Genomic DNA, 16931 nt, shown 5'->3' on the forward strand with positions numbered 1-16931 from the left:
AGTTGATGCCATCATCGATAGAGAGCCATCTCAGTGACAGCTTTACGGCGAGGGAGCACAGCTTCTATTCGGGGCTGGAAGATGAGAATGGGAGACCCCCCTTCCTGTGCCAAATTACTCCTCTCATGTCTCCCACCTGTGCAGCATCGCACAAAAGCGGCTAAAATTTGGACCAAAAATTATCTGGAAAAATACAGTGCGTTTTAAAAGTCATACGAGTTTTGGGATAGTCTTAATGGCAAAGTTAAGAGTGTTTAAAGAGAGTTTCTAACACAGTAATTAGTTAACTTCTGCTTGAACTGGAATGCCAATTAAGAAATTGTCCAAATGTTCCCATTTGTCAAAAGAAATATTGGCATGGCACGAATGTTTGACGACGGATTCCGAATGCGATTGATCCATAATTGGAAAAGTCATTTTCAAAGTTGTCCTGATGTAACGATATCGCTCCATCAATCAAACTGAGTGGTGTAAAAGAAACACAACCAACGAGAGAGCAAAATTCAATAAATATAAATATATTCCCTGGAGATCAGATTTAACTCTGCCTTCACAGTGAGGCCGCCACCACTCTGCTAGAGGTCACAGAGAGGACTAACAAAAGGAGGGTGGGAGCGAGGGGGCGGGGGGTCATTGTGAGGGGGCCATCTTCACCACAGAGTCATGGGTTCCTCTGAATGAGGCAGATGCTTCCTCATATTTTCTTACTGTGCCGACAAGTGGCTTATTGTTTCCCTTGATAAGGATACAGTGTTCCCAGTAATGGGAATTAGAAAGGAGGCCCATGTCACCGAGACGCAGCACGAGACTGAATCAAGAGTTAATAGTACATTTCTTATGGATTTAAAAAACAAAAAAGAAAAAAAAACAGTTATTGTCAGTGGTGTTGAGCTAGAGCGCCAGGCCTCTTATTTGTCTGGAAGCCACGCTCAAGGGATCGTGTGTGAAGACTCGGAATAAAAGCTACACTCCGGTTGAACTCTGTGGACGCGGGTTCAGACTTTTTCCAGTCATGTCTCGCATAACACGCATTTAATTTAACTGTGTAAACTCGTGACAGCTGGACAACTACGGATGACCAGATGGCACGATACAGTGTCGTCAACACTTTGAAGAGTTGTTAATGGAATTGTGGAGAGCAACTTTTATGTATGTACTGTGCATAACTCAGACCGCGATATGGAACACAACAGAAGGACATTTATGACTTCAAATGTATCACTGGTCGCTAAAACATTGTGACACAAATACTTCAACTTGTCACACTTTAGTAACATGATTAATGGAGTGTAATGTGGAAACAATTCAAGGAGAAACTCCGTGGGGGACGCATTTATTTTTTTCATGTGACTGTTGACATTGTTGGCTGATGATTTTTAACCTTCCATTCGTGATCAGAAACGTGAGCCTAAAATAATTAGCGATGGTTTCACGTATTAAGAGGTCTGTTCATTTAAAATGCAAGCATGAACAACAAATTGGTCACACTCTTGATAAGAAAATAGGACAGGGTTGTTGATTGTTTCGGTCCCTGGACATGTTGTGTTGACTTGCTTGAATTCCAGGCAGGCACGGCGGATTTGCGATCCGTGATTGACGGGCAACCGCGTCAGGATCTATTTCACCTTTCAGCAAAGTCAGCTGGGAGAGGCTTCGGCTCCAGCTCAAAATGAAGGAGTGAACTACTTCGCTGCAGCTACCAGAGGAGCTGTTGACTCAGTCCCAACTCATTTTTTGCGATCGAAGTTGAGCTACACTTAGCCAGACTTCCGCCAGGCAACATTAGCTGGGTTAACGTGGAGATATTTTGTCATTATAGTTGAGATTGTTCCTCCAACACACTGGATCCAAATGCTCATCATCGGAATCCGCTGTGTTGGAGGAGGGAAACGTCAAGTCAAGTCAAGTCAAGTCAACAGTATTTATAGAGCACTTTCGAACAGCCATCGCTGCATACAAAGTGCTGTACATGGAGCGATTTAACATACACAATAAACAGTAAGACGAATCGGTAATAAAGGCGGTAGAAAGCACCAAGCAGTAAAATCAAGAACAAATCTAAGTCATGCTGAGTCGAACGGCAAAGAATACAAGTGAGTTTTGAGGAGGGCTTTAAAGATGGGCAGCGAGGAGGCTTGCCGAATGTTCAGTGGGAGGTCATTCCAGAGAGAGGGACCAGCAACAGAAAAGGCTCGATCCCCTCTGAGCCTCAGTTTAGTTCTTGGTACTTCTAACAAAGACTGGTCCACAGACCTGAGGCGCCGGGCATGTGTGTAGGGGCGGATGAGCTCAGAGAGGTAAGGTGGCGCGAGATTATTCAGAGATTTGAAAACAAAGAGGAGGATCTTGAAAATAACTCTAAAATGAATGGGGAGCCAGTGAAGGGATGCCAGAGTGGGAGTTATATGCTCCCTCTTACGAGTACCAGTCAAGAGGCGAGCAGCGGCATTCTGGACCAGCTGAAGGCGCTTAATGGAGGACTGGCTGACTCCAAAGTACAGGGCACTGCAGTAATCCAGCCGGGATGTGACAAAGGCAAGAATTACTGTCTCAAAGTGTTCATGTGAGAGGAGAGGTTTTATTTTGGTCAGCTGTCTAAGGTGAAAGAAGCTTGAATTAACAACGGCACCAATTTGCCGATCGAGTTTGAAATCACTGTCCAGTTTAAGGCCCAAGTTTGAGACCGTTGATTTCAGATAAGGAGACAGGGGGCCCAAGTCTACAGGATGGAATGTACAAGGGCCACTGGGACCAAACAATATCACCTCTGTCTTCTTTTCGTTGAATTTCAAGAAATGTTGTGCCATCACGGTTTTGATTTCTTCCAGACAGGATAGGAGTGGCCTTAATGAAAAGGCGTCTTTCTTGCTCAGTGGGACATAGATCTGGCAGTCATCTGCATAGCCTGCAGGATAGTGGCCCTCGAGGACCGATTTTGGACGTCCCAGATTTAGAGCAATCTTTTCCTATGGTATTCCATAAAACAGTAAGATTAAATGATTTTTTAAATTAATTTAGCCTGACCTCAGTTGACTGAAATGCCTTTCACTAAAGGTCTTCCGAAAATAATAATGAAAATATCACATGCGACTATTGTAAAATAAAAGCGACTGTGCAAATATACAGACGGAATTTTTTTTGTATGTTTTAAGAAAGACCATCTTGTAGCTCCGGGAAGCATGATTGTTGTCTGCAAGCATCTAACATGGTCAGCGAGGGTGTCCTCCTCCTTGACAGGCGCCCCTACGGCCATGGAATTCATTAAGCCCAGAGAATAATTACTCACCGCCGCCATGTGACACCCTCGATAAATTAAACGCGCCGCTTAAGTTTTAAAGGCAAATGCATATTGTGGCCATCACTTCCAGGCTGGCCTTTCCGTGCTTTGGCATTATTTGTTGGAACAATGTGTGACCACAACTTAGTAACTCAGCCCAGCAGCTGACTACAGATGAATGGGCAATGTGCCGACGAGGTCGCGGAGGAGGCGGTGGGGAAGGAACTGTATTAAGAACCATGTGAATGTGTCTTCATAATTAATGAATTCTAGTCCATCAGGCTAATCTAATTATGAAGAATGCTTTCATCTGCCATGAATCATCTCCACACTTTGTAAGACTCACTGGGGGAAATAACCCAGACATTTACATTTTTCTTTGGGAAAAGCACAGAGGAAACTTATTGGCTCGACGCAAAAATGATTCTTAAAACCCTGCGGCTAATGGCTTTAAAGAAAATGTAATTATGTTTTAATAATTGACAAATTAAGCCTGAGGAGCTTAGATTTTTTTTTTTTTTTTGCCAACAGTCTTGATCCATAAAGTCATTTTTTTAGAGCGGCTGCATGTCTAAAAGAGGTCATTAGATTCTAAGTAAACAGATGTAAAACCTCGGCAAACATGCTCAGCAGACAGCTCAGGATTTGCGATGAGATGGAGATGTCATCCACTCCTCACAATGGCCTGACGGAAGATAACGCAACTGTTAATAGGTCCCTTCAATTATAAAAGAAAGTATATCTCCAATCCCCACCCCCCCTCTCCGCGCCCCCATACAACCTGTAACTACAACGACTCGAGACTACAGTGCAGTGCTGCCACAAAAGCCAAATATTACTAGTGGCCACTCAAATTCATTCAGAATTCAGCAAATCGTTTTTGCGCGTGACTGGAGATGCACACCAAAGAGTCATCAAAATTCCCTCCTATTTGGACTTAAACAGGTAATAACTTTCCTTTGCCAACATCTTTCCTATATTTTCATAATAGGAGGACATGTGTGATCCTTCTCCCTTAACTCCTATGCGCGGAAAAAAAAAAATACCTGAACAAAAGCTTTCTACTTAGGCCGTTCGGAGCTGGTGTTCTGTCATACCATGAGGACCACTGGCGCAAAACCAAGAGAAACTTTATATGTCTTCTGTCTCCTTCTCCTTTCACCACGTACTAATGATCTCAATGAGCGGCTGAGACAGGAAGACGTACTGCGGATTGAACCCGACTGTGACTTATAAGGTGAGTAACGCGACACGGCCTTGGTGGCAGCGCAAAGATCATAAGCCGCGTCGAGAGACGTTTCGCTCGTGATGCAAAGGAACAAGCCAGTTCTCAGCTGCCGCCATTCATCTACTTCATGACAGCGAATGCAGTTTGCAAGCCGACGGCGAGCTCGATGGCACCGAGCTCGCCTCTTTCAACTTTCATTAGGTGACTTGCCAGAAGATGAAGGCAAGTCATTTTGTGGCGGATACGTGTGTCAGAAGATAATGGCGGCGCAGGTTGATCATGGAGACTGAGCTCCACCTCCTTCAACTGATGAAACCAGAGAATGAATTGAGAAATCCGGACGTTCAACTTGATACCTCGTTAAATGTCTTACGTTCCCTCAAATTGACAAAATCATGACAAAGTTGTTCATCATTTGCCATTAGTTGTGGCTAAATCATAGCCCACAAGTGTGATCACGACTGTTGGTGACATTGGTCAAAATTTGATTTCAATATATTTACTTTTTATATCCATCCATCCATCCATTTTCTGATCCGCTTTATCCTCACTAGGGTCGCGGGGGGTGCTGGAGCCTATCCCACGTCTTCGGGCAGTCGGTGGGGGACACCCTGAACCGGTTGCCAGCCAATCGCAGGGCACACAGAGATGAACAACCATCCGCAATCACACCCACACCGAGGGACAATTTTGGAGTGTTCAATCAGCCTGCCGTGCATGTTTTTGGAATGTGGGAGGAAACCGGAGTACCCCGAGAAAACCCACGCAGGCCCCGGGAGAACATAAAAACTCTACACAGGAAAGGCTGGAGTTGGAATCGAACCTGGTACCTCTGCACAGTGAGTTCAACGTGCTAACTGGACCGCCGGGTCGCCACGAGTATATACAATGGTTTCTTTTACCAGCTTGTAAAGAAAAAGTAATAAAAATCATCTCTGTCCATATTAAAGCATGCATTCGGCAGCTATGAAGCACAACTGCGCCCATCAAAAGTCTCAAAAAGAAACAACAGCTGCCTTACATGGAAATTCTGACATAGATGTACATACAGTATTTGTATATCATAAACTTACTTGTATGGAATGTTTACATGAATGATTTGCGGCAAGGACAATGCTGACATAAACGTTGGAATATGAACGGTACATTGAGCGGATCAATTCGAGAACCGGCAATTTGGGGAATTGTACGGAACTGTATAAAAATGGTGTGTTCATCTATTATATGAGACAAAATATTTTCTTTTAATAACAGTACACGGTTGTTGGTTTAACCCTTTCAGGGACAGAGGTTACTACAGTGGACAGCTTATCAGGTTACAGGGGTGCATGGAAGGGTTAAAGAAGACAAACTGAACTGAGTTTTGGAAAGTTCTTCACTCCTACTTTGATTTTGTTTAGAGGCATGTTGTAAGTAAGGCATGCCATGACATCACAGTGAGGGGAAAAATTCATTTTGGGTTGTCAGAGAGTCATGGGTAGTCTCGTTTTTGACATAGCTGATGAAGGTCCAGCTGGTGTGGCATCAATTCCCACTCATTGCGCTCTCTGGCAGTCACCATGATTGATTGACAACCAGTCGAAGGTGGAGTTGACCTTCCGGGAGGGATGGATGGACGGGGCTGCCATTAAAAAAAAATAATCATAAAAGAACTTTAATGGGCCGCCCAAAAAGTCAAGTATCAAAACCCCATGTTTGCAATGGACAAGACCGGAGGAATCAGAATCAGAATCAGAATCAGAATCATCTTTATTGGCCAAGTATGTAGCACACACAAGGAATTTGTCTCCGGTATAACACGCTGCATTAGTATCATCGTAAACAACAAAATCATTGAACCATTTTAGAGTAACCAGTAGTTTTGTAGTACCATTTTGTAGTACAAGAAGAGTGACTACGTCAGTGACTGTTTAAGGAGTTAATGGCTAGAGGGAAGAAGCTGTTTAAGTGTCTACTGGATTTGGTGCACATGGATCTGTAGTGTCTGCCTGAGGGGAGTAGCTGGAAAAGGTGGTGGGCAGGGTGCGGGGGATCCAGGAGGATTTTCCGTGCCCATGTCTTGATTCTTGCAGTGTGCAAGTCCTCAAGAGTGGGTAGGGCGGGGCCAACGATTTTTTCCGCCGTCCTAACTGTCCATTGAAGTCGGATTTTGTCCTTTTTTGTGGCGGCCCCAAACCAAACCATGATGGGGCCGCCACAAAAAGAGATGAGAAAGGCAAAAACTCTCAGACTGGTAAAAGTAAGACATCAATACATCCCAATTAGATCCCATTGCTGCGGGTGCTTCAATCTGGAATTTACAATGATTACAAAATTACTGAGTCCAACAAATTTGAGCCTGTTAACAATGTCAAATTTCTCCAAATGAATCCGTAGGCTGGCATTTTTTATTGCATGGTTAAGAGTGAGCTTGCACATGTTGAATGTTGAAAAGGTTGGGCTTTTAGTGCTGCTTTTATTTGCTTTAACACGACACTTAATAGTTTGTTGTTAAAGGGGACTGTTCAAATATAACACGCACCACTTTCCGCCATCGCATATCGATCAACGGCAAAAACAACAAATGAATTTACGATGTCTTTTCCTGCTGAGCGATTGAGGCCATTTCATCAAATGCCCATCCCTGTACTGAAAAAAAACCCTCCTGAATGTCTTTCCAAACTTTACAAAGGTGCCCTGACCAAAACAAAACACAATGACAGCAACTGTTTTATGACATCTCTCTCTTTAGTTCAGTCTCCTCGAATGACAGAGAGAGAAAGAAAGAGAGAGAGTGAGCAAGCACAGGGACCTGCAGTGTGTTTAGGAGGAAGATGGCTGTCAGTCGCTGTCAATCATCTGCTTTTTGATGCCATCGTCTTGGCACACAGCTGTCTGTCTCCCGGCGAAGCATCTATCAAAAGAGTCGTTCGCGGCAGAGACAGGCGCTGCCGTGGAAAACACGAGGAAATGCACACGCTCGCTCGTTTCCTTTGCAGCTGCGGCGTGAACTTTGGTGAAATCTAGGTCTGCGAGATTGTGACGGATGCCATCGTTCTCAACGGTCCTTCGGGCCAAACATTGGTTCAAATCATAAAACGGATGCCGACATGCTGCGTGCATTCGATCGAAGGCGATGGGTGAGGCTTTTAACGCATTCGCTCCCAAAGACGTATTTAGATGTCTTTTCAGACGCCACACATTTAATCCCAGCTCCTCATTTTATATCGACTGGCCAGGCCTTTTTCAGATCTTTTTCAAGAGTGTGAAGTTCATATCAATTGCTCCAAATGCACTTCTGAAATGTGTTTAGAACATGACTCCCAACGATTCAGCAATTAAAAACAAAACAAATGGTCAAGTCTAAAGGGGAGATTGATAAAAGTAATTTTCATAACAACGGCAATTGTAACTGCTGTGATACGAGCGTAATAAATGAATATTGCTGGTTAATGGTCAAACCATCCACTGGGCAAGCCCTCGAGTGATTTATCGCGCGCTTAAAAAAAAAGGATGAAGCTCATTAGAATTTAGCATTATGGGCACACCAGCCGAAGGGGGATTTCACGAATGTTATTTTTATTATCAGGCACAATAGAAGGAAGGGCCTGCTATGTTCATCGGAGCAGTAGAATTACCAGTGAACCTGGAGGTCAGACATGTGTTCCCACTACATCAAGAGTTCTCATGGCCGACTTTGATTGCTTCCCTTTGGATCTGTCAGAGATCATGTTGAACAGGGTGTCACCGTACCGCTTGATGTCATCAATCTTTGCCGCCGTCCTTGGCGGAGTGCCGACTTTTCATCTTGTCCGAGTAAGATCACTCACACGCACGCCGCGCCCCTTCAAAATGGGACCAAGAAGGCGTCGTGATTTGCCGAGCGCATGACGGACTGATGATCCGTCTTAAACTCGTCCGGTCCGAGAAGTCCTTTTCGGGTTGTTGCGAGCTTTACAGCGTCTATCTTGAAAGTCCTCTGCTGTGTCCTCTTGTCTTTGTTGCTCAAGCCGATTCGCCGCGTGGCCTTGAACCTGCACTAAACGGCCACGTTCATGGCGCATGAAGCATTAAAGATGTGCATCTACAAGATGGTCGCCGGCCGTTTATTGCCACTCACGGCACCGTAAACCACTTTCATCCTTTCGAAGGATGAGACAGACATGCCGTATAGACCGACTGATGGCATTTAACACCAAATATAAACTATAAACCACAATAATAAACATGAGTGGAGCAAATAAATCTGATTCATATTAGCCCTGAGGTGGGATTTATATAAGCTAAGATGGAGTCTTTGGGCAAATTGATGGTACAAGCTCTGCAAAGCGCTAGCGAGACACTAATATGGTCTTATAAACACGCGGGCAACACTTGAAAGTAGTTTCATCTCTCCTCTTTGGCTGGCCTAAGTGCTTAAGTAATGTATGGCTTTCATAAGCGTGCAACGTGGTAGCGCTCTCTCGGCGAGAAATACGTCTCCGTCCACTGGGCGGTGTGATTAAGAGGAGAATACACAGCGTAGTGCTACGGAATAAATTCAAAAGGAGACACAACGCGCGGATTTGAGTAACATGGGCGCCGTGTGACAACAGCGGGGGCGCTCTGGCGGAATCCATCACGGGCACACATTGTCCCCTTGGTACCCCCGCTAATGTATCACCACTGGATGGCGGCAATATCCGCCTGATGGATGCTTTCTGAGCGGGATGGGCCACATGTAGCCCCCCCGCCCCCCTCCGACAGGAGCCTCGATCGCCAGGTGTAGCTCCCGAGGCAATGGGACCGATGCCTCTGGAAGTCCATTACACTTGTAGCCACCTCCTCTCCTGAGCTCCTCTCCGTCCATTCATTCGCGCATCTTTTCCCATTCTTTGGTTATTTGCGTGCGTGCTTGTGCCTGTTCACACGCGTTAGTCACAGGTCTCCACGGAGAGGGCGGCTGCCATCCCGGGGCGATGCCTGGGTTCCTTCCAGTCGACTTTACTGCCTTCATTTGGTCTGATGAATGGCCCGTTGGCTTATCAGTCCCTCTGCCTGCAATCTCAAGTGGTTCCCCGGAGCTTTGCACTGCCCGCAGCCTTCGCTTGCACAATTCCACACATGTGCTTCGGCCTCCTCGACTCTGTGGCTGTGATCACACTCGTAGTCTGCTACTTGAGTACGGACCAAAGTAATCATCAGATCAAAGCTCGTCCGTGACACTTGGAGCAGAGTCGCAACCCGATTGGACCGCGTTAACTGAAAAGTGGAAGTCCAGTCAAAGATGTTCCTTACAATCATTTCTATGCGTCACCCTGTAGTCACGATATGCTGATTAATATTGTGTGTGTACTACGAATTTAATGGAAAGATCCTCACGTTTTTTTTATCCATCTCGGCGGCAGCTATTTTGCATGGTACACCCATTTGTTGTCGAGTGAAAATTTGCATCATGGTGCCTAAGGACTCGGGTAATGACCGATCATGGCTCACCTATTTTGTGGATTTGGTCATGTGACACAATTTGGCCATAGACACACGTGATGTCATTTTCGGTGCAGTGCAAACGGTACAAAAATGTCTCCACATCACAAAAGATTATGTTTAGCGCTGCAGATGAACACCTTTACAACTAGCAGAAAGTCTCCAAATATTTCATCTGTGGAACTGTTTACATTATTTGGAGCTGCTGTTTTGGTTCGCAACACAGACAGGAGCGATTCAAATGGGTTAACCAGTTGGCTTATGTGTGTGATCGCAAGCGTCCGTGGACTCTTGATTATTATACTTTCAACTCTTTTATTTTTTTATTTTCTTGACAGGCGAAAGGACATTTGTGGAAGGCCTTTACAGTATATATCTCTTTGAAGTGAATTCCAGTGTGAACAGTGAGCCACTACATGACGCCATATGACATGTTCAATATTTTTCTGCAGTTCTATTTCTGCTGTCTGAGATTCCAAAATGTATTTTTAAAAAGCCAACACAAACCAACGCTCAAATGGAGACAAGGCGCAAAGAGACAAATACATTTGTTATTCGACGATGCTTTTTGCTGTCATTTCAACACGCAGCTTTCACACTCAAACCCAACTGCAATGGAGTTCACTAACAAGCAAACAGCAACTTCTCCAAGAGCTTTGTACCAGACGCAAGCGTTCACACATGACCAAAAGCAGCGCAGCTATCACAATGTGGTTCACTTTTACCAAAACCTGGCAAGTGTGAGGACATCCTTGCACACGAACAAAGTCACATGCTAACGGTAGCTAATGCTAAGAAATAGAACTGCATAACTCGCCAAATGGAGTGCACGTGAGCGAAAAAGATTCTGTGGAGTCCCGGCAAGCGCGCGGTGTCACGTTAGCAAATCCATCATCTTTATTTCTTCCCCGATGAGCTCATATTTGTCATGTGGCTGCACCACGCTCACAAAAAATATTTGGAGCCCATTCTTCAAGAGACATCAAAGATAATAATAATAATCACAAGTATCTTTTTCCCTGAAAATAATCTATGCCTTCCAGAGGGGGGGGGGGGGGGGGGTCTTGTGACAAGCATAGAAAGTTAGCAGCGGGATGCAGACGTAGCTCCGGGGGGGAAGAGGGCTTCTGGTCGGAGCTAGACGCTGAGAAGCAGCGCTCAGATTTGTTTTACAGGCATCAAGACTCATCATATTTGACATGCATTCGGGTGTTGACATAGGCTCCACCGTAAAATCCTCACAAGCTACACAACGCAGCGTAAGAAGTCGTCAGAAAAGCGCAGCCGGCGCTTGCCATTTGCTTTCGCTCTCTCGCTGCGTTCTCCACGCCCCAACTGTTTTCCGCGCCGCAATTTGGCACCGTTAGCACCTGTCAGCTGATTGACTTCTTGTTCCCGGTGGTTTATGGAGGAAAAAAAAAAAATCATCGCTGCCAGGCTTGCGAGGCCGCATTTTCCCATCAATATGAATTCACCACGGTTTTCATACAACATTTGAGCAGGCCCCTGTTTTGCTACGCTCCTCCTGTCTGTTGTACGCAAGGGGAAATGTAGAGAGTCAATAGTCCTTTTAGAAAGTTTGCTTTCAATAACAACAGCTCTATGAAAAGCCAACAGTGTACTCGGCTCTCAAAAGCACATTTGCTTTCAATCCCCAGATGTTAGCCAACTCCGCTACAGCTTCTTTATTAGCGTGTCCTCCTCTTTTACCGTGAGTGAAACGGAAAGACTCTCAGGAAGCTTTGCCATGGTTGTCCCTCCCTCGCTGTTGGAATACAAACAAGTACTGATGCCTGTGGTTCAGGATTTTAGACAGAGGCATGTTTGCACTACTGTATGTTAAATATACGCTTGGAAAAATATTATTCATATACTTGGAAAACATCAATGTTTCTGTCGGAGGTATTCCTTTTTATTTTTATTAGTCAGCAAAGTATATTTTGAACTGTTGGAAAATTTGATATGATGTTGAGATCACGGTATTGTTGCAGGTAAGTGCACACCAGAGGTCATCAACTTTCAACACACATTTCTGAAATAATAGCAATGTGATCAGCATTTCAAACATCACGGTAATTTGGGCTCCTTGACGTCGTCGAATTTTGACATGCCCAAGCAATTGAAGCAACAGAAACTTGTCACAGACAATTGAGAAAGGGGGTTCCCCATGCAAAACAGTTGAGGATAATGTTGAGAAAAAAAATGGCGTTATACTGCTTTACTCGAATGAAGGCATTTTTTTAAACCAGATTTTTTTTTAAAGCGGTTTCACACAAAAACATTCCTTTAAAAGGCATTTTTTTTTTCCAGTGCGAAAAATTCTATTTCTTGGAGTGAGTTGTATACAGGTTGAAGTGGGCATTACAATTAACAACAAATTTATCAAACTACAGTTCGGTCTAATTTTGAAATGCTAGATTTTTTTTAAATAGTGTGATTTAAAAAGGACATCACTTGTACGCATTTTTCTAAAGGCCAAAATCATCAATTGATGTATCCTGATTTACTAACAATGCAAAACCCCAACTACGGATGACTTTCTCACAGCTTGTTCTGAGTTTCAATTGTAGCTAAACAACAAGCCCCTGCACAAATAAAGTTCATCCAAATCCTGACTAATCTTGATATTTGCATCACATGTTGTGTTGCAGTAAACTGGCCTCCATTGTCAGGTGACATATCAGCCAAATGAATGCTAACGCCGTGCAAGTCGAGTGTCAATGTCAGCCTGCTGCTGAGTCACTTAGTCTTCATTTGTCATCTGGCAGAGTGGACCTGCTGCTTTGCCTTCATATCTCCATCTCTCTGTGTGTGCCTTTTAAGCGTGCTGAAAGTCAATTATCCACACCACTTGTCCCTGACATCATTGCGCTAATACAAGCTGCTCTTGACCTTATGTTTGTGTGTCTTGCGCGGATGGGAGTGTCGTGCTTTCCCCCCGCTGATTGGATTAACTTCAGATGTTGTGTGTGTCCGGGTCAATTACACAGGCAGGGTTGTGATTCCGAACCGCGAGCCTGGGACGGACCCCTCCCACTTTTTCTCTCGCCACCGTTCCGCCCCTCGACTCCCTTACACGTCCCTAAAGGGCTGCTCTCTTGCTTCCACGCCATCTCCCAACAGCACCCCTGACACACACACACACAGTCATATCCCATGTGTCTGTCGCGCAGTGACACACAACGCCTGAAGAAACACTCCAACCGCCGCATCCACGCCCTCTGATTCTTTGTGTTCCCTTCCTTTTGAGTCCAGAGGGGTCATCTCAGAGGGAGAGCTCATAATCAACTCAATTAAGTGAGTCTGATTGCCATGGTAATTGGTCTGGGTTATAACATTATCATTAGCGCCTCAAGTGCGGTCACAGTGGGACACAGCAGTCAGATGAGAATGAGACTAATAGCAGGATGGGGGGTGTGGGGGGGGGGGGGGGGGGGGTTCGTGACCCCGCACAGGAAATGAGGTAAATATTGAATTTGGCTTCACGAAAATGCAGGCTTGTCAATGAAACAGATTCCTTGTACTGTACATCAACATATTGTGGCAGGCGTGTTCAATGCATAGCACGGTGGGCATTAATTCGAAGGTTTATTTGGGAAGAGGCCCTTTTGCCATGATTGGTCAATTGTTACTTGCTGTTCCAAGTTCCGATGAGAGTCATAACTAATTGTTTCCACACCATCACGTGTGATTATACAAACAAAAATTAACTATGATTTTCTTCATTGTTGAATTAATTTGCGAGTTACGTGCGATCTTGTTATTTACTTAGCTGCCGTAGCTATAGCTTCACCAAGGGTTGAAATGCTAATGCAAAAGCTACAAGTGGTTCTTGGTGGACGGAATTCCGTACCTGTGACGGCGACCTAAGAGATTGCCTTTCTGTGCAAAGTATCTAATCGCACAGCGATGGTAAACCAATTTTTGTAAACCAAACATCCTGTACCTACAATTGAAGATTAAAAGACATCAAACATTAACAGTGAACTGACATTTTTGACTTGACTGGCAGGTTACATGCCTGCCGCAATCTTCTACACCAGGGGTGCCCATTAGGTAGATCCTGATCTACCGGTAGATATAAGACAGGTCCCAAGCAGATCCGAGCAGTGTCGAGAAGAAAAAAAAACAAACAACCATTTGAGTGTCTTTGTACATGTTAGTAATATATTTTTTGTGTTAATATACACTGCACAGTAATCATCTTATCAGTCTCATTTTCACTAAAAAAACTATTTAAAAAATAAAATAAAGCAGGTAAATCTTAAATTTGTGTGTGTGTGTGTGTGTGTGTGTGTGTGTGTGTGTGTGTGTGTGTGTGCGTGCGCGCGCGCCGGTAAGGGTAGATCCCGTGAGGTTAGTTGATCGAAAAGTAGATCTTCGATCCAAAAGGTTTGGGCACCCCTGTTCTACACTGTTTACCTGACACGCGGTTAACGTCACACCAGCGGTAAAAACACAAACAAAATCAACGGGGCGTGTACCAAACCGTGTAACATCGAACTGCATCATTTGGTACACACTTTTTTTTTTTTAACCATTTATAGACTGGTCTCAGCATATAAGGTTGGGAGTAGAGCAGTAGCTAAAGAATATTTTCTGCAGTGGCGTATCACTCAAATAATTGGCTAAAAATGTATTTAGCATTATTTGACGCAGTAGCAGAGATGTCATGTTCAGGTATTGTTTTTGTCCACTTGGGGTCACAATACTCACATTCTACTATAGTATATCTAAACGTCTGTATAAGGTCTTCCTGACTGCAGCCACATTTCTCTCAAGTAGTAGAGTGCAGCATATACAGTTTGGTATGTTACATCTTCCGTTGTTTTCAGTTTCGGATAGCTGCGTCGAGCCATGTAAACAGTGTCGACATCAATCGCGGTGCGATTGCCGTATTTTCCGCACTAAGGCGCATCGGATTATAAGTCGCTCTGTCAGCATTTTTGAGAAAATTGAATGCTTTTAGGTGCGCCTTATAGTGCGGAAAATACGGTAAATACTACGGAAGAATATGTCCTAACACAGCATAAGACACTCATAATAACCGTACTTACTGTTTTTCAATTTGATGTCGGTCTGTAATTAATGCAAGTTGTTAATTGCTTTTCAGAGGCTCTTGAACCAATTGTAATTGGAAGAAACATGGGACATTGACAATAAAATGTTTCCGTGTGACACTATGTAAAGAGCAGAGGTTCTCCTAATTGTTTCCGCGGATGTGACGTTTTCTCTTTCCCCCCTCCCCAAGTGTCAGCACCTTTCACACACGGGAGCGCGTTTTCTCTGAGCTTCGCACAGCCTATTTGATCCCTCCTGAAGACTGTCAACTTACCGCGCGTATCTATGGAAATTCAATTCTGCATTTATTGACACTCTAGGTTAATAGAATAGATGCTCTGGGTGATGTGTAAGTCAAACAGTCACACCTGCCATTCATTTCTGTTTGTTTGTTTACTTTTTTTTAATGTGGGGAAAAATCTCCGGCTTTGTTCTGTGGGGCCCGAACACACAAAAGAGAGGATCGTCAGATCACCTGAATGGCTTATCCTCAACATTCATATCTAATGCAGCTTCAATAAAGCTACGATTTACATGACTGAAAAGCAGCAGGTGTTGAGAATATTTCCTTACAAGCTCATTGTGATGCAGGTCCCCGTGTGGCCTACATATACCGACGCTCTTTATGTACACACGTGTGCTGAGGAAAGCTGCAGGGCAGCGCCATGGCCCACTTTAAGTGAAACAGAGTGTCAATACAATCAGCAGCGTGCGCGCGAGTCACTTCCGGGAGCGTCAGAGCAGACTTGTCACGCTGTCAAAACAGAAGACGCACATGCCGAACGTGTCAATTGAACACCGCCAGGCGTCTTGTCAGTTTCTCCGTTGTGCTTAGTGGCACTAAATATTCATGCTTGCTTATCAGTCTGCTCACAGCCAAAGTGAATCGTGATATTAGGTCGCATCATCAGACATCGTGCTCCTCCCCCCTTTTTTTCCGCCTAAATACGCTGATGATGCAACAGCAGCTTGCCGTTAGCAGCATGTCAATATAGGCCTTGCTGTTTGCTCTGTGACGGTGTCACGGGTCAATTCAACAAGAGGAAAGTGATATTACCTTCCACATAGGGAGGATCCAGCATGACATGAAATGTGGGTATTAGCTAAACAACAGTGCCACTTGCTGGTAAAATGAAGAAGCTACAAAAACATGAAGCGAAGGGAGGGTACAAGTCGGGCTTTAAATTTCTACAAGGAATGCTGCAACAATACTGTAAGATTGAAAGTTAGGTGGGCTACGTCTAACACTTTAGTAAGAAATAAATGTACTAATAAATAAAAACACACGTATATAAAAAAAATTAAGCCTGATCAAAATGAAGCATCCACCCCCCATTTGAAAATTGCATTCTACTACTATACAGTGAGATGTCAATTTGAATTTTATTATTCAGTCCTAGTTAAAGCTGCTTGTTTTTATCCAAGTAGGAGAAACTAACCCATTAATAATTAGTCGCACTGAAGCACAAGTAATAGTTAATAGATAAATCTATCATCTGCAGTTTGCATATTTTTTACATTGTGGATGCCTCAACCGGCTTCAACAAAGTTAATTAGGACTTCAGCTAAAGCCGTATATAAATCAGAAAGTAGTAAAGTAAGTACAGTCAAGGAATTCTAATACTGAAATGTTACTGTTGTCTGTATTGTTCACCCCCCCCCCCCCAATGTAAACTATTGACGCTGCTTTCTCCGAAGACCGGGGAAGACCATTTCGTTCATGTTTCCATAATTTACCTCTTCCCTGAACCATGTCTTTAAGGACCATGTAAAGTGATTTCAGTGTTTTGTTTCTACGTACATTAAATGTTAGAAGATAACCACTGAAAATGTGTAGCTCGTCTGCCAAACTGCCATGTTATGTAAAACTACATTAAGAAAAAAACGAGAAAGGTGGTGACATTTTAACAACGAAGAAAA

Source organism: Hippocampus zosterae, chromosome 11, assembly GCF_025434085.1.
Source record: "Hippocampus zosterae strain Florida chromosome 11, ASM2543408v3, whole genome shotgun sequence".
Classification (NCBI taxonomy): domain Eukaryota; kingdom Metazoa; phylum Chordata; class Actinopteri; order Syngnathiformes; family Syngnathidae; genus Hippocampus; species Hippocampus zosterae.